Raw genomic sequence first — 26,638 nt, 5'->3', positions numbered from 1 at the left:
CCTTATCATTCCATTTCTTCCTCATTTTCCAATCCTCTCTCCTTTCCATATCTTAGTCCTTTTCCCTCCCTCCCTCCCTCCTTTCTGTTTCTCCCTTTTTCCCTCCTTTCCTTTTCTTGCTCGTTTTCTCTCCCTCCCTCCTCTCCATTTCTCCCTCCTTTTCTCTCCCTCTCTCCCATCCATTTCTCCTTCATTTTCCCTCCTTCCATCCTTTTCATTTCTCCCTCCTTTTGCCCCCCTCCCTCCCTTCTTTCCATTTCTCTACCCTTTTCCCTGCTTTCCATTTCTCCCTCCTTTTCTCTCCCTCTCTACCTTCCATTTCTCCTTCATTTTTCCTCCTTCCATCTTTTCCATTTCTGCCTCCTCGTCCCTCTCTCCCTCCTTTCCATTTCTCCCTCTTTTTCCCTCCCTCCCTCCTTTCCATTCTCCCTCTCCCATCACCCTTCCACTCTCCCTCTATTCCTGTTCACCCAGTACTATACGAATATATAGTTTTGTAGGACCTGGATATAACATGACTCCTCCGGGTCGTGTTCTAGGGGAAGAATGGGCCTTAGGAAAAATGGATTGTTTGTCTTAATGACCCTTGTGCAGTCTATAGGTATAAATCTAATCCCTCTCCATTGTTTTCCACTTCAATATATTTCTTAAAAAGGGAGATTAGTTGGAAGAGAGTAGATTTGGTTAAGAAGGAGCAATGAGTAAAACAGAACACAGTGATGTAGTTTCCTTACTTCTTACCCTTCTCTCCATCCCATTTCCTCCCTTCTAATACCCTTCCCCCTCCACTCCCTCCCCCTTCGATCTCCCATACCACACCCATCCAATTCACACAGTGGGGCGGTATCGTCGTGGGTTTAGGATATATAATAACAGGCTTTATTAATAACATGCACGAGAATATGACAAAGCAACATGTTGAAATAATTTTATATGGTCTGTTTCACCTAACGGAACTAGGTAATTTACACAGGTTACATACTAAATCACGGTTGCATGAAACTCGCTGAGCCTTAGTTATGACGTAGGAATGAATCATCTTGGTTACTAGTCAAACTGACCCTCCAGTCTGGTTAAATCTGGCCATCAATTGAACTGAAAGGGGGTAGGCATCTTGGTCAGCTTCGAACAAACTTGCTATAATGAGAAAAAAAAGTGAAAGTCCAGAAAGATCCTGCTTTCCCGAACGAGCTAATTTGTTTATCTGCCTGCAAGAAACCTCAAGATAATACTAATTTGCCATAACTTTGAATAAAAATCCTTAATCTTCCCACTTACCGCCCTTCACCTAGGACCCCCGAAAAAATGTCATAATGCTTTAATACTGGTGCGTATTATAAGGTCTGATGTCTGTGATATTATCTTGTACAGATCAAAATACGAAGCAACATTATTCATAAACGCCAACTACGAAATGCACAACGCTTCTTGCTTTTTTATAGCTGTTTCAATCAGGAATATTATCTTTACTCAGGGTGTTTCTGTACAGATGCGCTTCACATTACTGTACATTTCTTTGTTTTCTGGACCCCACCTCACTCTCCTTAGGTAGAAAAAAAAGGTCAGGATACTGATGATGATGATGACTGATTGATGATGATGATGATGATAATTTCAAAATTATAACAGAAGTGAACAATGGTTATACTTGTTTTTGTTCAAAGCATCGTGAGCCTGGTTTGTTGTAAATGTTGGTATGTCATGTCCCTTACGCACTGAGACCTCTTCAAGCCCCTCAAGAAAAGATGTCCACCTCTTGTCCGGAAGGGGTTAATGAATCCATCCATCCATCATCCAATCCTACAATGCCCCATGAAGACCGTAGGAGCCCGGGACTAGGCAGTTGGTCCTGACATTCAAGATGAGAGTGACCAGCCTTACTTATCCTTGAGTGGCAGTACATGAGCAATCAACCCCAACCATCCCTTGGAAATAAACCTTCACCACCTCAATCCGATTGGAGCGCAGTAATTACCCACTAAACCACCAGGCGCCAAAATTTGGTTATATGGTTACCACCCAGCGTAGTAAATGGTTTCCTGGTGTACAGGAAACCATTTGGCTTGTCACTCAGTGCAGAGTTACCCACAGGCAGAAGGAAGAGGAAAGAATGCTTTATCAAAATCCTCCTCCTTGAAGAGTATCAATCAATCAATCATTTCCTGTGGCACCCTCGGGGATGCATAGGGCCTCGATGAACTCACACCACCACATCCTATCTTGTGCTAACTCCTCAAGATCTCCCCAACACTCATCTCCAGCTTCCCGTCTCATTGTCCTCACCCACGTCTCTTTTGGCCTTCCTCTACCTCTCCTACCAAGTGCCACCCACCCTGGTGTACCTCGTACTATTCCCTGTCTCCTATACACATGTCCTAGCCACTTCCATCGTGACAATCTAACATATTCATCGATCGGCTGCACTCCCGTTATTTCTCTAATTCTACTATTTGGTATCCTTTCCCACCACTTAACTCCTAATATTCTTCTAAGTGCTTTATTTTCAAACACCATGAATTTATTTTCCATAGTCACTGTGCTGTACCAAGACTCGTGTCCATAAATTAAGATACTCCTAACCATTACCTTATAAAGTTTGATTTTTGTATGCACAGAAAAATTGTTATTATTCCAGATATTTTTAAGCATTCCCATTGCCTGATTAGCCTTCTTTAACCTTTCCTCGAATTCAAAGTTCAAAGAACCATCCTTGGCTAAGTAAGTACCTAAATATTTAAACCTATCAACTTGCTTTACAACCATACCTCCAATTACACATTCCTGCGCATTTTCCATATTCATATTGATTATTTCAGTTTTCCACAATTAATAACCAAACCCACCTTGCGACCTTCACTCACCAAACAGTCCAACACTCTCTGCATCTCTTCTGGCCCATCACAAATCAAAACTATATCATCTGCATAATCTAAATCCAAAAGTTTCCTGCTCTCTCCCCAAAGTATACCTGCACCGGTTTCTGTTCCAACGCGTTTCATAATGTAATCAATGACCAATATAAATAGTAAAGGCGATAGAACACCACCTTGAATTACTCCGGACTTGACTTCAAACGAATCACTCAAACAACCATCAACCATCACTTTACAAAATGTGTCCTCATGCATGTTCATAATGACCCTCACAAACTCCTCTGGTATTCCATAATGTCTCATGATCTTCCCCATAGTCTCTCTCGAAACACTATCAAAAGCCTTTTCAAAATCAACAAAACAAAGACTTAACGGTACTCTCATTTCATTAACTTGCTGCATCAAATGCCTAACTATAAAGATATGATCATTGCAACCACGTCCCTTTCTAAAACCAGCCTGTTCATCCCTCAGAATACCCTCAACCACCGGCTCCAACCTATTTAACAACACTCTACTGAAAACTTTCAAAGCTATTGGTGACAAAGAGATTCCCCTCCAATTACCACATTCACTCAGGTCTCCCTTCTTCGGAACTTTAACAATTACACCATTCTTCCAAACTGATGGTAGTAACCCCGTCACCCATATCTTATTGAATAGCTTCGTCAAGATCATTATTAATCTATCCCCCTCCACTTTAAACATTTCCGGAAATAAACCATCCTCCCCTGGTGCCTTATTATTCTTTAACTGTTTTACTGCTTTCTCCACTTCTGCAAGCCTCAACTCTCCTGTTTCTATATTTAAATCTTCCTGAGCAGACGGTATATCCTCTTCTGGTGGTATTGGTCTATTAAGAACTGTCTCAAAATGCTCTTTCCATCTATTTTTAATATCTCCATCTTTGGTCAATAAATTTCCTTCCCTGTCTCTAACTGGTATTTCCTTGCGTTTACCTGCATTACCACTCAGTTCTCTAATCGATTCATATGCTATTCTTTGACTCTGTCCATCATTTTTGTTTATTAAGATTTCAGTCTCTGCAACCTTTTCATCCACACATCTTCTTTTATCTCTCCTAGCTAACCTTCTTACTTCTGAATTCAAACTCCAGTACGCAGCTCTTGCTAATTCAATCTCTTGTTCATCAACGCATTGCATCTCACTCCTCAATTTAGCCTCACCTCTCTTTTTTTATCATATCCCACGTTTCCTCTGACATCCATTTCTTTCTCCTGAATCTATGTCTCCTTCCAATCGTACATTCAGCAGTCTCATGCAAAACTTTGTTCACATCCTCCCACATCTCATCTACACTTCTCTCCCCCTCTTCCAACGTTTCCAACACCAAAAACCTATTTCTGCATTCTAATCTGAATTCCTCCTTTTCTTCTCCTTCCCTTCTAAGCTTAACAATATCGTATCTACCAACACCAGATTTTTCCTTCTTCTGATTTTTAAGTTTAAACCTTATTTTTGCAATGCTGAGTTGATGGTCACTACCAATATCCGCTCCCCGTTTAACATGAACATCTAGCAGAGAACTTCTATGCCTCCTACTGATAGCGATGTGATCAATCTGATTTTTATATTTTCCACACGGCGACACCCAAGTTGTCTTGTGTATATTGCAATGCTGAAAGAGTGTGCCCCCGATGACTAAGTCATTTGCTAGACAGAAGAGTATCGCTTAAGAAAAATATATTCAACTGGAGGTAGCAAGAAAAAAAAAAAAACTAACTGGAATGAAGGAATTGAGTAGTACCCCCCCCCAAAAAAAAAAATAATAATAATAATAATGATTTACCCTCTCACGCTCCCCACCTTGGAGTTCACGGGGCATATATATCCCGTTCGTCAAACAGGATTTTCAAGTCCATTTCAGTCAGCAAAACGCACGAATCTTCTTACGCTGCGTTCTGTTTGGTTGGCAGCTTGTAAAATTCTGGTCTCTTAAAGGCGAAACCTGGCTTTATGGAATAAGTATTGAGCGAGGATAAGATTCAGACGCACATACCACTGATCACACGGTATTTAAGGCTTGGAATTAATACCTGTCGGCTATGTGAGGGCCATTGTAGCAGTAGCAGTAGTAGTAGTAGTAGTAGTAGTAGTAGTAGTAGTAGTAGCAGTAGTTGTTGCTGTTGTTGTTATTGTTGTAATGCCAGGTTCATCTACATGTGAACTCATTAAACGTCAGGCTGAAGTTGCTCCCCTCCTGCAGTTCACCATCTCCCTTTTAGGTGATAGGGAGAGTTGAGGGACGCATGCATAGCCAGGCATCAGGGTCATCCAGCTGTCAGTGCCACCGTGCGAAGGCGCCCCTCTACCTCTCAACCATTTTGCTAAGTTTCAATTTTCCCCTTGAACACAATGTAAAGCTTTAATACTAGGTAGGTTAAATTAGTTCTAGGGTACACTTTTTGACCTGGAAGAAGGTCCATAAATACACACTTCTTAGTACCACTGATGACAGAGATAGGCGCCTAACGGAGTGGTCTTGCTGTACACGTGACCCCTCTCACAGACTGCGTGTAGTATTGCGAGAATCAAGCGAGACGGGGAAGGGGGAGGTGCTCTGGGAGAGGACTGGTGGAGGAGGTGTTTGCAATAGTGGGAGGTGTGCTGTGTACTGGGGGTATGTGCTGAATGCTCGAGTGTGTGTGTGTGTGTGTGTGTGTGTGTGTGTGTGTGTGTGTGTGTGTGTGTGTGTGTGTGTGTGTGTGTGTGTGTGTGTGTGTGTGTGTGTGTGTGTGTGTGTGTGTGTGTGTGTGTGTGTGTGTGTCCCCTGGTTGCGTGCATGCGCATTTGTTTGTTTGTCTGTGTCCGTGTACGTGTACGCATGAGCGTGTTGTGTGCCTATGTGTCCGGGCGTGTTGTGTGCATGTGTGAAGGAGACACGTGTTGTGTTCATTATGTGGGAAGGGGGGAACTGTGCTGTAGGTGACTGCATGTGAGGGTAACGTGCTGTGTGCATGTGTCGGAGAAGGGGAAGGGGGGACATGTGCTGTGTGTGACTGCGTGTGGGGGGGTAGGGAAGTGGATGTGCTAAGAGTAGGTTGGGTAGGGAGGTGGTGTGGTATGTTTTAGGATTGAGGGAGGGTTGGGGGGTACGGATCATAAAGTGTGTGGTGAGGAAGAGGTTGTCAGTCTGCCCCCAACCCACCCTCAATTCATTACACACATCCCACAGCGTCAGCCCATCTCTCAGTTCCCGCATCCACTATAATACTCTCTCATCCTTAACTCCCGTGGGCTCAATAACACCATTTTCTTCATTCTTGCTATCTACAAACGATTTTTGTATTGCACTGATTAATCTATCTATCTATCTATATACCTAGGCTGCTTCCCCCGAGGAAAGGGAGGTAGCCGAGACAGGACGACACACTCCCCATTTACTCATCCATTCAAACACAGTCATTCGCATCTTAGCCCCAAAGGGGAGAACGGACAGATCCTCACCGCACCACACCGCACAAGGGTCAACTGCGCAATGCAATCAGTGACATCCGCAGCAGGGCCCGACAGCAGAACTGGTTTACCCCTGCCACATCATAACAGACCCATCCCCTGATTAATAAAGTGTATATATATGACCCTCAGGCTTAAAAAAAAAAATAACCTGAATAAAATCGTCAGTAGCAAAGAATAAACTTCGCTATACGTCATTGTTGTGAAGCAGTTAATATCCTTTTCAGTTTCCAATCCTTAATTCATTAGCCTGTTTCCCACCTTTTTTTTTTCTTTCCATTGCTAGCTAATTTTTTGGTCTCATCTCTCTTATCTAATTTAATTCTCTGCCTATAAAGTATATAATTTATAATATACTTTCCTCATAAGTGACTTGAGTACTGTCTGTCTGTCTAATTCAGTACCTGTCTACCTGTCTTATCTACCTATCTAATGACTAATATTGCATCTGTAAGAGACAGCTACGGCAAAAAAAGTACTCTCAAGATCAAAAGTTCGCCGACGCTTCCCTACTGACTGTGGTAATGAAAACGTGTAATGTGAAGACAATATGTAGCGCACACACACACACACACACACACACACACACACACACACACACACACACACACACACACACACAAAGCATGAGAAGGGACGATACTCTCTAACGTTCGCGGAGGAATGATAAAATGGAAAACAGGGCCTAATGCTGACGGGGGATGGTCGGCCAGATGGCAGCCTTAAACTCGCAATAACAAAGACTCCGTTGCACACTGCAAGGATCGCACGAGACTTCTCTTTGGACCCCAACAGTGGCAACGCGTATCTGGCACATGGGAGGGTGATTCTGTGTGGCGTAGTATGGTGTGGTGTGGGTTCGCTAAAGGAGCTTAAGTTCACCGAAGTACCTTGCATCCGAAAATCGTTAGTGAGAGACAGACGAGCAAGGTCACTCCTAGAGATGCTCCCATATCTAAATATCGCATTGCTTCCCTTGAAAAATTTACTTCCCAGAGATGATGATGGGAGAGTTACTGAAGAATAGCACGTGTAAGTCCACCTATGTACTCTTTATACATCCTCTCACAGGTTCTTCCTAACCTGAATAAAATCATCAGCAGCTGGCAAGAATATAAGAGTAATACTCGTCATCAGATTCAAGAGGTTAGGACGACACAAAGAATCCCGTTCTGGTACAGGACAAGGTTTTGGTGCATGATGCTTCGAATAATCTTCCTACATAAACTGGGACCAAGCATGAAAATCTTACATCCATCACTTATAAATCTCCCGTATACCCTACTTCAAAAATTTCTTTGATTTTATTCGGTGAAGCACTGTGTCTGGGCAGCTAAAGCAAGAAAGAAATGTATCCAGTGGGTATTCTTAGTTCGAGAAAAATAAATTCTGCCTGCCATCCCACAGGTTAAACTTTCTCTCAAGATTTTACGTCTGGGCTGCATACCATCAACACATCTTATTATACATGGTAGTCCGTATACTGCACCTGTTTTGAGACTCACTTGGTGGTATCTTGTGTGTGGCGGGAACGGCTCTGTTGGTGTGAGGAGTGCAAACATCTTGGCTGCCTCGTTTAAGCAGTGTATGGATGTAAAAACCTAAATACTATGAAGCGTGGAGAGGGTTATGGGCAGTAGAATATGATACAGGGTTGACACTGGCAATACTGACTGAGCCGTACCCGCAACACATAAGCATCAAACTCGTGGTAATGGGTGAGCAGCATACAGACTACCTTGTATTTGGCTTGGCGGCATTTGAGTACAGAGAGGGTGTGGCTGACATTCCCATACGCGGAGTTCCTTCCTGCTTATATTCTACCGCCTTGGAGTCTGATTTACAGCTCTGAACCCTGATATATGCACGGCGAGATTAAATCCTTCCAGATAGAGAATGTTATTTTGATTTCGGTCTTGCTATCTCCAGACGATTTCTCTCAACTCGGAAGATACCTAAGGTGGAGAAAGCGTTGATGGGGCTGTATTTAACCATTTTTGTCAGTTTAGATGAACCCTGCCGTAAAGAAAAAAAAAAAAAAGGGAGTCAGTGAAGGTTATATCTACAAGTAAACCTTTCTCCATTTCCAAAAGCCCCTCATAAGCTAAAGAAAATCGTCTTCGGATAGCATGATAAAAAAATGAAGTAGATCTTTGGGTTGAAGGGGCTAATGGCTAGACGGAAGAAAAGTACAGAACGTTGACTTTTTCTCCCTCTCCTATTATCACCACTGAAAATATTTTCGCCTTGATAAATGTGACTTCGTACCTTACTCGTGTGGATTAATCACAGTGTTTATGGGGAAAGCGAACCCACTTTTTCTTCGCACTCACAGCCGAAATAAAGACCAGAGGACCAGTCAATCTCCCGTTCTCTCTCAGCCGATGCAACAAATGACAGATGCCCTAACCTTCTCGCTGCCTTGGACGCCAACTGGTTTTAAGTTCAGGCTAAATTCTAACCATCTGATTCAAGTGATGGAGTTCTAGCACTCCAAGAGGTATTCGAGATAATTTTTTAACATTCTGACTATCAAGATTTGCTTCAGTTGAATAAAATCGTCTCGTGATATCCAGAGTAAAATAGCGTAATGTGTCCACAGAAGGAGACAATGTTAACCTCCTCAATAACCATCCTAATCTGTATGCAGCTTAAGAAGAACGTTTGCTCTGAATCCTTTACTGTAATGAAGTCTCCTTTGCTTTATTCTTGCTGTCGTGAGGCGTTTTTATTTAGCTTTGAGGAGGCTTCTGGTAGGGACGGGAAGAAACCGGTGCATCGAGTTACTGGCAGAGGGTCGAGAGATCAAGTGAAACTCTCTGAACGTCTATACGTTTATGTCACCGTCACTGATCTATGGATAGTCAGTTTGTTTTCACCTGAAGCAACTGGGCCACTCCCACAACTTGAAGACTGGATCGTGGATGTATGAAATTCAATGTGCTACTATTATGAAGCAGGAACGAGTCTCCTTGGCTGTATCAAATCGACCCTCCAATCTAACAACACGTAGCCATGAACTGAGCTGACAGGGGCAAGAAATGCTCATCAGGTCAGAGCAAATGTGAGAGAGACACCTAATCCCAGAGTTCACCCAGTAATAAAGATAATAAAGGGTAACTGCTTGAAACGCAACTTATGTTAACTCGTTCCTGATCAATGCATACTTTCCCAGGCTCCTCGGCTCGTATTCTCGTCGCCTTTAAAGTCGTATTCTAAGTGGCTCTGGAGATTCATAAGACCTTTTCCTTAGCGATTTGTTCTGCACATCACACCTCAGTACCATCTTGTATGCGGCTGGGGTAAACTGTCTATGTTTTGACGATGTGAACAAGATACAAGAAAATGCTTAAGCGTTATAGGCAAAACAAATCGCTAAGAAAGAGGTGCTAAGAGGCCTTCTATACCACCTAGAATATGGGTCAAAGAGATTTTCTGTTACCTCCTCCTTTATTATTCTCAGGTAAGTAGAGTATAGATTTTTAATATGGACGAAACTGAAGAGGGGCGCCTCCATGTGGTGGCACTGATGTAACTAGGTGGTGGAGCTGCCCGGTTATACAAACGTCCCTCAGCTCCCTCCCTATCCCCCCCCACCCAAAGAGGATGGTGAACTGCTGGAGAAAGGTAACTTCAGTCTGGTGTTCACTGGGTTCACATTACAGATGATCGTGGGACAATAACAACAAGAACTACTAGGCCTACTAATGTTGACAAATTGCACAAATGAACTACAAGAGACAATCAACTTGCTGTATGCAGACAAGTACAGGTAAGGAGGACGTGCTAGGAAGATGTCTAAATTGATGAAAATACGGCTCTCAACCCCTTCTGTACGGAGCAGTCTTTTTCTTCTTGCTACTAACAGACGATTTACTTTTATGGAGGAGATAGTATTCAAACAGGATGGGTTAGACACAGCTTTGATTAACCCCTCCACTACTAGAGGTCTGACCAGCCTGAGTGAAACTGTCTGAAATCAACAAAAATAAACAGGAAAATATGACACTGGACTCAAGACGTACAGGCAGGAGGCCACTCAGGTCCGCCGCCACAAAAACGAGTGAAACCAAGTGACATTTGATTTGTGTGTAGCCTTTACTGATCTGCCTATTTATTACCAAGAGCCTGAACCCAGAATCAACCTGTGACCCCCACTGCACAAACAAGTTAAATCACATGAAAGTTTGTTCACTGGACCCGTTTCTAATCATCAATTTATTTTCAACACAACGCAGTGTTCATTCAAGTTGACAGCGCCAAACACACCTCCAAACCTATCACCAAACAAAACTCACAATCCCCTGTTTAAGTCGTTACTGAAACTGAATATCCATCTAGCTGTCTATCCATTTATCTGTCTGTCTACCTACCTACCTATCTGTATATCTCTCCATTTATCTGTCTATCTATCTATCTATGCATGCAAAACACTTTCCTTCCAAATAATCTTGAACAAAAACAGGAAACCAAATTCGAATTCCGTTCATTTCGTGATGCCTTGACACATTGCATTTAAAACGCTGGAGGTCAAAGGCAGAGGGCACAACAGAATGGGGAAGACAATTTTAGACAGGCCAGTTGCATACTCATTAGCATAAACATCCAAGAAAGTGAGGATCGCTACTGAAACACAAGAAAGACATCAGTTATTAAGTCCCTGATCAGAAACACACACGACCTTTGTTCCTAAGCTACATTATCCTCCCTTAAATACTTCCATAGGATACTTTGTAAATAAAAGAATAAAGTCAAAAGATGCAAAGACAGACAAACGCTCGCATAATATTTCACCCCTTTTGCTTTTCGCCTCTTGCTGACAAACACCCTTCAGCTGAGAGAAAGAGGCTCTCCAAGTTTTTCAGTCACCATACAATTCTCTTTGGCAGAATGCATCAGAGAAAAAAGTAACGGACATTGCCTAAGTGTGATGTAGATAATGAAGAAGATAATTTGGAATTGTAAGGTGTATATATGGTAGAAAAAGTGGAGATGGTTCCTGGTAGAGGATTTCGGGGGCATTTTCATCGTAGCTACCTGGTATCAATGTCATTACGATCATTTCTTTTCTACTTTTTTCCCCCCACCCCCCTTTCTCTCTCCCTCCTTCCCTCCCTCTCTATCTCTCTGTTCCTGAAGGAGGTAGAATCTCCATTAAACTCCTTTGAAACTGTTGATAGCAAGAATAAAGTAAAACTTCGTTCTCAGGCTGAAGGGCTTAACTCTTGTACCCGGCATCTGACAATAAAAACAGCAAGGTGATCACCATCGATATCGTATATTAAACTATATAACGCTTTTGATTTCCTGCGTCAATTTCTTGGTGACTAGTGTTGATTTCCTGTGTAATTTTCATGGTGACTAGTGTTGATTTCCCAGTGACTGGCATTGTATTCTGGTGCTAGTTTCGTGTTACAGCTCAGCATTCAAGCTGGAAAGATAGCAACCTTAAGCCAGGTTAAACTGAACAGAGTACAGTATAGTCCCGTCTTTGGTGACTTATGGAGGGGGACTCACTTTTTTTTTTTACTATGTAGATCCTTCACATATCTTAACGTTAGTGATTTAGCTTACGTGTTACCCTATACTTTTACATTCTCTATCCTGGTGTTCGTCTGAAATGAAAATCGACACACAAACAGAAATAACCTGGTAAGGGAGAGGTGTTACGGAGTCGTCTAGAGCCACGCCAATGCAGGAACAGTCACATGTACTGTATCTCCGTTCATGAAGAGCTGGAGTCCCTCTTTACTTGCAAACTTATATTTCACGCTCGGAAGCCTACTGCGTTGAACTGGCTAAGAATCTGAAGCCTTGACTAATGAGTGAGGGGATGCTCGTATGTGGCTCATGTACATCTACAGCTTTAGTGTTTTCCTGTTTTTGTTTCAAGATCATGCCTACCCATATATAATAATTGCGAACAGGATTAGAATGATGATGATGATGATGATAATGATGATGATATTTTTTTAATGAAGTCTCTTTTTACTGAAGTCTGTTTTTATTGAAATCTGACTTCTCTTCTACCAGGATATATTTTTCGTTTTAATCCTCTAAACGAACAGAAAAATTCACTTAGTTTAGGAAAGATCACTCAAACCGGAGAAGGTAAAATTATGGCTTTCACTACCAGCCGACTTTTTAATACATTCCTGGTATCATTCGACGATTCTACTTACCTATGATGGACCTGTTACGAAAACACCTTTTGAGGATAAGCCTTTATTGAGACACAACGTTTCGCCCGTAGCAGCTTAGGGAGGATTTCTGGGACTGCAAGGGTTACGGGCACTGCAGAGTGGGAAAAGGACTGGTTGGTGACTGGATCTCTCCTCTACGTGACCTCTGTTTACGTAAGGGGGTCGGGTTATGTAATATTCATTGTATGCCAAATTGCAATTGACGTTATCGTACTCATCGTCATCCCCAGGCCTGCACAAAACAATAGCAGCAGTAGGCACCAAGTTAGGACCTTTCGTTGTTCCATTTATCATAGCACAGACAAGCCACGGTACTTTATCTATTTTGAGTTGGCCTAAAAATTCATCCCCTTTACCGTGAATGCTGAGATGCAACAGTATATTAACAGTAGAATATGTTGCTAGTCACGAAAAAGTGCTATGGAACGAGTGTAAAGCCGTGCCACTATTTCTGTCACTACGGTACTGGAAGCTGCATCAAAAGGAAGAAAATCTGAGCCAAGTCAAGATGTAAAGAGTATAAGATTAAGTTGATTTTTACTCGGTTTAGAATTTCATGTAACCACCGCTGCCACTTTCAAAGAGCGTAACTCCTTTAGTTCCATGAGAGAGAGAGAGAGAGAGAGAGAGAGAGAGAGAGAGAGAGAGAGAGAGAGAGAGAGAGAGAGAGAGAGAGAGAGAGAGAGAGAGAGAGAGAGGTTAATGCTCAACTAATGCCACTCAGTATGAGAGGCTGGTACTCGCCTATAATGTCTGGACTAATAAGCCAAGTACTGGGCCCCTACGATCCTGATGGGGTAACATGATTCGATGGCAGACAGATGAAGTTATTAAAGAATCTATCTATCTCTTTATCTATCTAAATTAATTAGTTAATTAATTAGTTGATTTATCATTTTATTGCAGAAAAGCTATCTCGAAAATTCGTATTGTTGTTACTGTTGCATCTCGAAAATTCGTATTGTTGTTACTGTTGCTGTTCTGGTGTTATGCTCATCTGGACTGACGTTGCCCTTCCCCTGTAGTCTACCATTCACCTTTCGGAGAGTAGGGAGAATGCTTAGGGACGCTTGTATAACGACCGGTTACATCGGCGCCAACTGAGCACCCTTGGCGACCCAGCAATGTGTCGCGACCCACAGCCTGGCGACCACTTTTCTAAGACAATCCGGGAATGTTTCAGTATGCATTCTCTTATGGAAGTTATATAACCATCCTAACTTTGTAAGACAAGTTTACTGCGGCGTGTTGAGTATGTGGGCGCCTCTGCCTCCGATGGGTATCTTGAGCCTATAAATACCGTGGTTAATCCCGGCCACGGAGAGCGGCCACGGTCACGGTCGCCCACTACTCGCCCTCCACCCAGGACCGCAGTTTTTATAGCGAATAAAAGTCACAATGGCGAAAAATAACTTCTAGTATTATACTGGGGGGAGTGCGCGGGTACATTTCAGGCGTGGGGGTGACCTGGTGCTGGGGGGATGGGGAAGGGGAGGGAGAGGGGGGAGAGGTGAGATGGAAGGAGGTGGGAAGAGAGTCACAGGGAGCAGTGACAGGTGATTCCTTGCTGGTGTTTCCAAATGCAACACTGCCAATTTAGATTTCTTGAATCAGGTTTCACTTTGAAGGTCAGTTAATCTCTGCTGGAAGAATGACAAGTTGCCGTGGGCCTGGGTCACTGGCAAGACACCTCTTCCACAGGTTTCTAGGCTTTGGTTCCTTCTTTGCATTAAAAAAAAATAATAAATAAAAGATGGACAGCTTAGGTAACCAAGTGGCAGGCAAAGGTAAAGTGATGGAGGCAGAAAAACCAGAAGGTGGGGTATAGTCCGTGAATGTGCAGGGTCAAGATGTAAATATACATGTATGTATATAAGTATACAGAGTATGTATATGTAGGCATGTTGCGGCCGGCTTGAAATAATCTATCGCCTACAGATTGAGGGAGGCGAACATTTCAAGAGACTTTTGTTCCGTGGACAGTCAAAGGATAATTATGATGGTAATGATGAGGAAGGATAATGTTACTGTATACAATGGTGGGATCAGAAGGGTGACACACAAACGCTCTGTGATGTTACTCTTTTCCTCATACCACCCTATCTCACTGCAAGAATGAGAAGGGTGACAAGCATACACACACACTGATATATTTCTTATTTTTTCACCAACTGCCTTACTGAATATTCGAACAGGATGAGGAGAATGACATGCTTACCCTTATGTTATTCTAATTTTCAAAACAGCCTTACTAAATTGATGTGTTAGGGGGAATGGGAAAGTTTGCATATTATTTGTATTCTCACACTAGCCTTCCTTAACGCATAGGTAGGGGAATGAAAGGGTTGCCATACTTACAGACTCCGATGTTCCCCCTTTTCCCACACTAACCAATTCAATGACAACGTTGGGGAATGTATAAAAGATCTGACATATTCAACCTGACGATATCCTCACATCAGCACACCTCACCGGGCCGCTAGAAAGTTGGTGAGAGCTGCAGTTACGCAATACAGGAGTTCTATAGGGGGCCTGGCAGGGGTGCGGCTTCTCTGTATCGTAACGGTGTGCAAAGTTAACTGTATATGTGGTAGAGCAAAGACTTCCGGGACTCCACTGGTGAATGAATGAGTGTGGCCTGTGTGAATGGGCATGGTGCTGGTTAGTTCTCCTTGTATCGTGTTTTCTCTTGGTTTCTGGATCTTAACTTTAGATGGGAGAAATAGGTCGGATGATGTATGGTGAGGCATAGCTGATCAACGTCATAGTGTCTTAATCTGTCGAATTTGTCTTATTATTAGTTTTGCGGTTATCATTATTACCGGCATTAATATTATTATTATTATTATACATATTATTTATTTTTATGTTTTGCTCTGGGAACACAACCGACAATCTGTTCCTTACGGCCCAGCAGTTCTCGTACGTGCCCCACACTCCCTTCCACGTCACCCATTCCGAACTAATACCCACAGTCATTATTCAGCGTCTCATGCTCGACTGGTGTGATGGTATTAACGAGGGTGAGTTTATGACTTATTGGTGGGTGTTGTGGAAGATCAGTTAAGTCTGTTCTAGTGAAATTAAAAAAATCAAAGTGTCCCCTGCCCCACCCTGGAATCGAACTTAGGTCCTTTCGAACAGCAAATCACTCCCCTGACCACCTGACTACCACCTGCCTGATGCTATAAAGATCATATCAAGTCTCATCCATGGCAGGAATTTAAAAAAAAAAAATCCATAATTTACAGGCACGAAATGATGACAACCAAACTCGAAAAACTTGGCATATCGTTACACATCAAGATAAGTAAACCCTCTGATAAGGAAGCACGTTTCAATCATTAGTGTACATTTTCGCCGCGTAGGGTTTCATAGGAGCATAGAATCGTCAGGGGCCATCCAGGATAATGCACGTATATCTCTTTTAATATTGATTCAGTTTGGCCTAGTAACATGTAAGAGGATATTAAGGTGCACCAGGGGAAAATAAGAAGCAGAGGAAGATGTGTTTTGAAAGTCTCCTACGTTAACGAAAGTACGACCCTAGTTAGCAAGATCTGTTTAACTACTTCAGTCCAATGACCTGTTTTGTATTTAGATCTTGCTATGTCGTACGAGAGATTTTTCGAACTGGAATAGTTAGATATAGCCTTCAGTAGTGAGTTTATTTTGCTTAGGCCTAGTTGAGATTTTTCGAACTGACGGAGTTAGATATCATAAACCGCATTTGTAACAGAGATCCCTTCAAGCCCTAATAAAGCTGTCTGGAGGATGCAAGAATGAACCACAACAAGCGTGTTCGTCGACCGTGTGATCTGCGTCGTGCCATGAAAACGTCAAAGAGAGGTAGAGAGATGGATGTGGTGAAGCTGAGATAAGGTGGGATGGTCTGGATGTTTGATGGGCGGTGGGGTTGGGGCGGGAAAGTATACCTTGTGAAAATGGGTGTTGTAGGATAAGTGTTTTGGGTGTAGTAAGGGTTTATTTCAAAGCATATTCTAATAGTGAGTGTGGTGGGGGTAAGGAATGAATGTGGGCGACAACTAAATGAATGAGATGGGCTGGAATTGTGGTGGGAGTGGAGGGGGACGAAAGAGAGTATAATATGAAAATGGGTGTTGTGAATTTAACGTTTTGAGTGCAGCAAAGGTTTTTTTTGAGGTTTCTCCAACAAGACAATCTCGTGTTGCTCGTAAAAAATACGAGAAAATATCGTATTAAAGTCAACATTCTAAACAGCTTCGAGGCAGTAATAGGTGGAGGTAACAAGACTTGCCTTTCTTAAATCCTTAACTCATACTGGTTTTCCTTGTTAAAGACCCTTGTGCAGGCGATGGGCATAAAGCTGTTCTGACTAACTAAAATACAGCTTCGAGACAGCGTAAAAGAACTGACCGCGGCTGTCGGCTACCTAGAGTGACCCAGGCTGTTGAGGGCTAAAGTGACCTCGGGATGGTGTGACCTCCATCCTTCCCCTTCCCCCTCCCTCTCCCCCTAGCATCCTTCCACCGAGGGAGTCCAGGTCAGTGACACCAGGAGCCGTATTCTCGTGGCTTTAGGAGGCTCTCTAGCGCCTCTTCTTATCCAGTAAATTTTGGGTATGGCACTCTTATTGATTTTTATAATATGCAAATGAATATAAGGAGAAATATATACACACTTTCGAAACTGAAAAGGTATAACGAACATACAAAAGAATATCAAAACGCAATACGTAAAACAAGTCGCTGAGGAAGAAGTGCTAGGGAACCTTCAGAACTCACGTGACTAAGGCTCTGTATCATGGTGACTCGTATAGGGCCGCTGTGCAGGGCTTTATTAATGGCCCTACACTGACCACCTCACGTCCCTCACCCACTCCCTTCACACAGATCTCTACCCCTCATCCGTTTGACCACATCCCTGTCCCAGCCCCCATACAGTCAAGCCCCTTCCCCCTTTTCCCTTTTCTTCTATTTCTTTTTGTTGCAATCCTCTTTCCTGTCTCTGTCTTTTTCTTCCTGTTCTTTCTACCGTAGTCCTCCTTCCTCTCTCTCTAACTCTTCTGTCTCCGTCTTTGTTTTTTCCTCATCTCTCCTTCCGGGTTTACTGTCCTTCTCTCATTTTAGCAAGGTTTCTCTTTAGTCCATCCTCCTCCGTCTGGTATGCTTTCCTCTCCTACGGTGTCATCCAAAAATGGCCCTCCCTCTATCCTAATCTGCCCCCTAAGATTTAGTTTTTCCTCCTCATTCGGCTCACCTTTTCCAAATCTCTCTCTCTCTCTCTCCCTCTCTAATACCTTCCCAGCCACCTATCCCTCCAGCTTATATCCCCTCAATGTCCAGCCTCTCCTTCTAGTACCCATGCATCATTTTCATACAGGTTTCCCTCCCTTCTAAATCCTCCTTTATGGGAAAACATGTCTGAATCTACAACGTATTTTTGCCTCAGAACCTCCTTTCTACAGCTTCTCTTACTCATGTTGGAAAAGCTACATGATTATCACTCTCGTTAATATGATTTACACAAGATTATAAGATATTTTCTCTTCCCTGACAGAATACACATTTCTGTCTGAGGGATTTACTTGCAACATTTGAGTTTGCTGGGTGACAGAGATCTGTCTATCTATCTACCTATCAGTCTATCTACCTATCTATCTATCTAGCTATCCATCTATATATTCGTACATTATATTCTGCATGGGAAACTCTTACAACATTATTCCTTTCCTTGACATCGAATGCTGTCAATTTGGTTGTGATTTCATAATCAGTGTGCGCATCACCAATATCTGTTAGACTGAAATGACTTTCCATATTGTGCCATTCTGACCTAGCAAGAACGCACAAACAAGAAGGCGGATGTCCAAACACTTCTGCAGAGAGACACAGCGACAAAATAAACCCTGGTAAATATAAAAACTGCATGTATCCTTGTTGATTTGGCTGTGTATTGCTGGTGTTGGTTCCTTAATAACATGCACGGTCAATTTACTGCCGCGTGTTAAGCCAGGGTACGAACGTGGGTAGAGAGTAAATGGAATCAGTTGTCGCGGTGTGAGGGTGACACTGTCTGGGACGCGGGGCAGGACAGGCGGGTTGTGTAAGGTCTGGCGAGGGTGAGGGTAAGTGACATGCGATTTGCCTGTGGTTGGTGAATGAGGAGTGGGGAGGGGACGGGGGTATGAAAGGACTGAACACCATACGAAAGAGCTAGACAACATACTATATATCTGAGTAGAACAGATGGGCGGGAGAGGACGGAGGAGGAAGGGTGAGGTTACAGGAAAGCTAGACTGGTATAAAGTAAGCAAACAGCATGTACTTAGTTTTTGTAGTCGAATGAAATAGAGAGGAAGGTACGAAAAAAATGGAAACTGTTAAGGAACGATCGAAAACAGAAATAAGGTTGGGAAGGATGGAACAGGAAACGTGAGAAAAGAGGAAAAATATGCCAAGGAAAGAGAGTTATGAGAATTGTTGAATAAGGAGGAGCGGGGGGGAGGGAAACAAGAATGAAACAGAGGCTGCCATGAAGAAAAGGTGAAAATAGCCAATATGATGAGGAAAAGGAAGACTGAGAGGAAATGGTGGAAATACAAGAGTCAGTGAAGGAGAAATATAAAGAAATTAAGGGTAAGTGACATGCGTTTTGCGTTTGGTTGCTGAATAAGAAAAAAAAGGGAATGAAAGAAGACGTTACATGAGAAAATAATGGAAACTACAGATAACGTGGAGAAAGACTGAGAAGGTAAGATGGGGACAAAAGAAAAGCAGACAAGGAGAAAGTAAGTAAAGGTGACAGGCGATTTGTTTCTGGTTGTGGTGGAGTGAGGACGCAGGGACGGGAGAAGACAGAGCCACCAGGATGCAATGTGGGAATAATTTTATAAGCTAACGTCAGACAGGAGATATGGAGACTAAGGAAGAACAGGGTAAGGAAGAGGGGTAAGTCATGAGAGGGTGGATAACATGTGAAATGGCTGTGGTGGTGGAGTGAGGAGTGGGAAGGATTGCAGATACAGAGGGCTGCCGAGGTGGAATGGGATAAAATATGCAGAAAATCGGGAGGGGAAAATGGAGGAAGGTATGGGAAAAAAAAGTAGGGGTTGACAAGAAAGATAAAAAAACGTATACTGTAAAGTGGCGGTGGGAAGGACGTGGGAAGATCATGTGTAAACAGGAAAAGACAGTGCATAGAAAGGACAAACAGAATAGGCAGACTGACAGACAAAAATATACATAAACAGAGGAAAGACAGGACGGCAGAAAAAGTTGTAAAAGCGGGATAGAAATGGAATGAGGAAAGACAAGGACGGAAGAGGAGAGACAGGAGAAGGTCAAGAAAAAGAGTGAAAACTGACAAGAAAATCATACAGAGATGCAGGATGGAAAGGCAATGATGAAACAACAATCAATCAATCAATCAATCAATCAATCAATCAATCAAGAGAGAGAGAGAGAGAGAGAGAAGAAAATGATATTGATATGGACTGCAAAGTTCCCTAGAGATAATTAACACTAAAAATGTTAATCGTCCATCCCATTCATGTTTTGGTGTCTCAGTGAATCAGCCAGGATTAATGGGAAACAGGGTTAGGGTCACAAAATTGTCCTAACCCCACTCAAGCGCTCGGGTTGTTGAGAGGTGATGCGTGAAGACGTGTGTGTGTGTGTGTGTGTGTGTGTGTGTGTGTGTGTGTGTGTGTGTGTGTGTGTGTGTGTGTGTGTGTGTGTGTGTGTGTGTGTGTGTGTGTGTGTGTGTGTGTGTGTGTGTGTGTGTGTGTGTGTGTGTGTGTGTGTGTGTGTGTGTGTGTGTGTGGAGGGGGGGGGGTCTGTTGCCACCCAAACCAGCCGAGTGTGGGAGCATCCAGTTTTATATATATTTTGCGTTGCACCAGGGACCTGCTTGGGGGACTTACGCATGCACGGCCAGCACTGGGGTCAGGGGGTCACATACTGCCTGATACCCACGCCCTCATACACCTACCCAATCCATGATACACTCACCCCCTGATACATACCCTTAGCCCCTGATCCCTCACCCTCTGATACACCCACCAACGATACAATCCACCCACCCTTTAATACACTCATACTATTCCTGATACATTCACTACGTACATTCAACTTTAGATACCTTCATATCCTGGTACACTCCTCCCTCTGATACACCCACCTTCGATATACTGATGCACTCACCTACTCCTCCATGATACTTACACTCAACCCCTGATGCACTTACCTACTGATACGCTACCTCGATACACCCAGTGATCCCCTGATACACTAACCCCTCCCGTTACACCTACCCACCCACCACTGATGCACTTACCCACTCTCTAATACACTCACTGGCTTTGATTATAAGTTTGGTTATGATCCGTCTGCTCTCGGTCCGATTACGTTGTGCGTGTGGACTTAAGTGTGGTGGCTACTGATAAATTACTGTGTTATCAAAGCAAGTTAGCTGAGACACGATCAAAGCCACACATAAATTAATATCATTAGCATTACTTTCACTGGTTCTTAAAAGACTTTCGCCATCATCTTAACCGGTTATTTTTGCATATCACATGTATATAAGCGAATGGCGTGTTGTTTATACCTCTTATAAAAAACCGAAAAGGACCTACTGAATCTGATGAAGTATTTTTCGATCTTTTCTTGCTACAATCCGATGATCAATAATCGTGATGGAAATTACTATGTAGAGATGGCGCAGGTTAAAATGACATGCCATATATAAGGCACAGGGGCGCGCGAACTAAAACGCTCATGAAGCCCAGCTTCAAGCATGCAGACTAAAAGACTTTCGCCATTTGAGTGCAAAGCTAATCGCAAATCACTGCAAATTTTCGGAGAGGTAGCAAAAGTATCGTTTTTATTCATTCTTTCTTCATCAGTCGTAACTTCAAAACATGAAGTGCACGGGCGTATTAAGCACCAGGACACTTTTTAACAACTGGAGATGTTTCTTTTTACACTCAGAGTCGCATTCATGCAACAGTATGCGCATTACAGCCTAAAAACATTCTCTAACACTCAGAATTCTTTGCTGCATATATAAAACTCTACGGATTCGTGTTGCCCCATTTCACATAAGGATCTTGCGTATATTGATCAGTAATCGCGGTATATTTGGTAGCTAGCTTCCATAAAAGAACGTAAATTGGAAAACAAAAACTTCATTCTAGAATTACCGAGATGTAGGGATGAAAACAGTGCAGAAACAGGAGAGAGAGAGAAAAAAAAAAGAGAGCAATTGCGAAGGGAGGAGATCCAGAGTTCTGTATCTATTAATACCTTCCACACTGCACTCACAAAACGAATGTAGCTGATGGAATGTAGCAGTGGGTAAAGAACTCCGAATTTCCTCCCATCCCAAATGTTCTCCCGTTTTTTGTGCTTTTTCATCTCTTATTTCTGCAATTGTTTCATCTCTACATCTCAACAGCCATTTTGGAATAAAATTTTAGTTTTCTTGTCATATTTCGAATGAGAAAGACTTTAAAGGGCAGGGGTTACATAGTCCCTTCTTTAACCCGTCTATCACAAAATGTCTGCCCTAATTTTGACAAAACAGCCTGGCACCACAATGAAAATAGTAATGACGTCATCGTGTTGAAGTTAATACTATATTGTAGCATAAACTTAACAAGGCTACTCTGAAGTAGAAAACTGCACCCACTTCACTGACTGGAAGTATTATTATTATTATTATTATTATTATTATTATTATTATCATCATCATCATCATCATCACTCTCTTTACCACTTACATGAGGTAGGGGGCGTCAAGAAAAAGGAAAAAAAAAAATGGTGAGGGGAAGAGAACTATTAGCAGAGTTTCCGGTATAAACGGGTCACGCAACATGAAAGCCTTCGAAATTCCTGGCTCCATCTTACAGGTAAAAAATAATCAACCCAAACCTAGCTCATGATATAATAATAATAATAATAATAATAATAATAATAATAATAATAATAATAATAAATACTACATGACTTATGAATGCCTCTCTTTCTCCATCTTCAGAGCAGCACCAGAAGGTTGGACTAAAGCTCGTGTTTTAAGTAGTTTTCGGGATTTTGTAATGACTCTTTCTTGGCGATTTAATCTGCACTGTACATTGACATTGACATCATGCGAATGTTAAGGTTTAATACGCAAAATAACTCGAACAACCAAGCTGTTTGCTGCCGGACTTTCGGGGCACTTAGCTCAACGAGTAATGGCATTAGATTTAAAATGGCCAGTACATGAGTCTGGAATAATATTAATACAAAATCTAAAAATATATACAAAAATTCTGAACCTAAATGACTTGTATGAATATAGCTTAGTTAGAGAAAATTTTACATATATAACTTGAGAATCTATGACTATGGACTGTAAACCAGAAATGGACCTAACTATTTAGAACACTGTATTCACAAAGAATTTTAAAGTATATATAAAAATTCTCACTGTGACTCTTTGTGAATAACTTGATTCTCTCGGGATCATCAAGAGGGTCCTAGTGAGGCCTCTTTTATTGTCCTGGAGGTTCTATGGAGGTTGCAAAAAGTTAATTTCAAATCAGACTTCAGTCAGTAAATCAGTGACAAAGGCGTTTCTAGACAGGCAGCATAAAACAGTTATGTCTCTTTATCCCTTCCATGGCACATCTGCGTGAGTAGCATCAAATTCTAGCTTTATGCTCCTGTCGCAGCTTAGTTGCAGAATAAGTCAATACTTCTCTGCATCCTTTCCACAGCACTGCTTCGTCACTAGGATCACACTCTAGTGATAATCCACTGTAAAAGCTCAGAAGTTCGAGAGATGAGAATTTCTGACTAAAGGGCAGAACATCAACGTGGTGGTTATACTCTGCTGTGTTCGGCTATATCACCGTTATATGGGCAGCCAGTGGTGCATTGGTTAGCACGTGTAGCTAGCAGTTAGAACAACCCAATTTCATTTCTCGAAATTGTCAGACTGTTGGACAAAGTTTATTTCCTTCCTGACCCATTTCATTCTGCAGTACAATTAGGGAGGTCTGGCTGTAACACTGGCTACTTTAGATCGCGTTTTGGGTGAAGACTGAGTCATCATTATTGACTGTCTGCTTTAATGACCATCCCCTTACCCGCATGTGCGTGTAAGGGGATGGGTCCATTACGATGTGGCAGGGGTAAATCAGCTTTGCTGTCGGGCCCTGCTGCGGATGTCACTGATTGCACTGCGCAGTTGACCCTCTTGCGGTGTGGTGCGGTGAGGATCTGTCGCTTCTCCCCTTGGGGCTAAGATGCGACTGAATGTGTTTAAGTGGATGAGTAAATTGGGAGTGTGTCGTCCTGTCTCGGCTACCTCCCTTTCCTTGGGGGAAGCAGCCTAGGTATATAGATAGATAGATTTAATGACCTTCGGGTGGTCCAGGAGACATCAATCTAAGCATTCTTATTCACTGTTTTAGCTCCTGAGGGATATATCTTTACGTTGTTTGGTGGCAGAAGCAAAAACGATACAACACGACTCCTCTGCGTATGCAGGTGTCTCACGACTGAAAACAGTACATGAGACGAGTGTCTGGAGGTGAAGGGCGACTGGCCTACTGCCTTGTTAGATGATTATCTGTCTGATGCTGGAGAGGGATGAGATAAAAAATATATCTGTGATGAAGCTATTATGCTGCCCCTCCTTTGTTGCACTGTAGCTTTGTCTTCCCATTAAATATGGTCATATGTATATATTAATATTATGAAGACCATTATTTATCAATGAAGAATTTGCAAGATTGTTCCACACTAATACAATGGAATTCTTTGCGCTCAGATAAAAACTAATTTTATGAATAAATAAATAAACAAATAAATAAATAATATATATATATATATATATATATATATATATATATATATATATATATATATATATATATATATATATATAAAGGCTGCAGTATATCATTAACTTTTAAAAATGTGTCTACATTCTTTGAAAATACAATATTTCATTTATGTAATTATTTTCACTGAAGCTAATATTTGTCCGCACATCCTTGTCGCTACTATGTGTACCCACGGTACAGAACTACAATTTATATACTGTTATAACTACGTAATAACACGCACTAACCCTCACTCATACATAACCTGTTGCAGCGGTCAGTGTTTGGTATTAGTAATGAGTCTTTTCACCTTCAAAAGCAAGTTAGGGGGCACCGGGTACTTGTAGGGGCCCAAGAAGGTGAACGTTGATTATGTGCATTCATTTAGAAGCGTCAGTGTCAGGGTAATTAGCAGCCCTTGTGTATGCATGCAGCTTGGTGTTATTTTCAAGGGAAGGAGATGTTCATGCAAGATCGTCGAGGCCTCGAGTATGAAGGAGTTTTATTAATTAGCCGCTTGAATCGTGGTGATGTCCTTTATACTTCATTCGTTGCTGCTGCCAAAAGATTTACCTGAACTTAAGGAGGAACTTGCTTACTGAAGGAACTTACTGATCTAACCCCTCTTCCCCCCCGCCACCAGATTGCCTTTGGTTCAAGTATTACATTGCTGTACTTTAACAATATAAGCGTTCGACCGTATCTTTGACCCCCTCTCCCCAACACACACACACACACACACACACACACACACACACACACACAGAGTCATCTGTTCCATTTGCTTTTATAATACTGTCGACTCTATGAATGACGCACCCGGGATCTTGGGAAAAAAAAATACCATACATTTTCTTGTCCTCTGTCAATTCTCTCCGACTCTTACGACTCACTAGCAGCTGAATAAAACCGTCTGGCGTTAGCTGGAATACTAGAGTTGTCCCGACCATAAAGGGTAAATGGTGGCGAACAACAAGCACCCACAAACAACTTATCCAGGTCCTTCTCATTCTGCATTCAAGTCTGTCCTGCATACATTAGGGCTGAACCACCACCATGTACTGCAGGCAGCTAAAAATATCAAAGCAAGTCTCTCACCATTATTCTTGACAATATTCTCCACTACCACGCAGTTCTTTATTTGACTGCATGCCCTACCTTCAGGGATGGGATTACTCTGGTTACTTCTTGAAAAAATGCAGTAATCAATCTATATCTGTGTATATCTATCTAACTACCGTATCTTTCTATATAACTATCTAATCGATTATTTGAAAAGATTACTGTAGTTACCAAATAGACAATATTCATTAAAACTTCTGACGCATTACTTACTTCTTCATATTGGCCTACTCGGTGCACACGTGAGAGGAAGTACCGAATGCTATAACGCTGCCCACTGCCTGCTTCCTGCTGCATATTTTACCTAAAGGAACAAAATATTTAGGTTTATTGAGGTTATAAACACGTCAGTACAACCAATATTATAAAATATCCATAGTATTTTAACATTTTCTCTCCTCTTCAGTGAGATAAATAAAGGAAAGAAGAAAAGGAAAGAGAGATGCGTGAAGAACTTTTTATCGTGGAGGCAGAAGAGTGGTGGATGAGTTAGATGGGGTTGGGGCTGCAGAACCTTAGGAAAGCATCAAAATTCCTTTCAATCCCGTAATCGGAATGGTAATCGATTATTACCTTCGCTAAGGAGGTTGTGTTTTATCCCCCGTTGGTTTGGTTTTCTGTCTGTCTGTTAGCAGGATTACTCCAAAAAATATGAACGAATTTGCTGAAATTTTGTGGAAGGGTGTGCCATGGGCCAAGAAAGCAATGGTCAAATTTTGGGCCGGATCCGGGTCCGGAGTATCCCGCATAATATCTTCAAAAGTTCTCAATGAATTTCAATGAAATTTTGTGGAACGGTGGGCCATGGACCAAGATAGAATTGATTAAATTTTGGGGAGGATCCATATCCGGATTCTACATCCACGGATCCGGATCCGGGAATACTCAAAAAGTTAAGAACGGCTTTTGATGAAACTGTGGAAAGGTGAGCCATGGGCAAAGGAAGAAATTATTAAATTTTGGGGCGGATCCGGATCCGGAGTATTCCGCACAGCATCTCCAAAAGTTAAGAAAGAATTGATTAAATTTTGGGGCGGATTCGGATCCGGATCCGGATCCTATATTCACGAATTCGGATCCGGATCCTTGGCATTGACGGAGGTATG

This window comes from Coenobita brevimanus, chromosome 51 (assembly GCF_032717465.1).
Source record: "Coenobita brevimanus isolate Jiangsu-jjx chromosome 51, ASM3271746v2, whole genome shotgun sequence".
Taxonomy (NCBI): domain Eukaryota; kingdom Metazoa; phylum Arthropoda; class Malacostraca; order Decapoda; family Coenobitidae; genus Coenobita; species Coenobita brevimanus.
Note: the sequence above shows the minus strand (reverse complement) of the source record.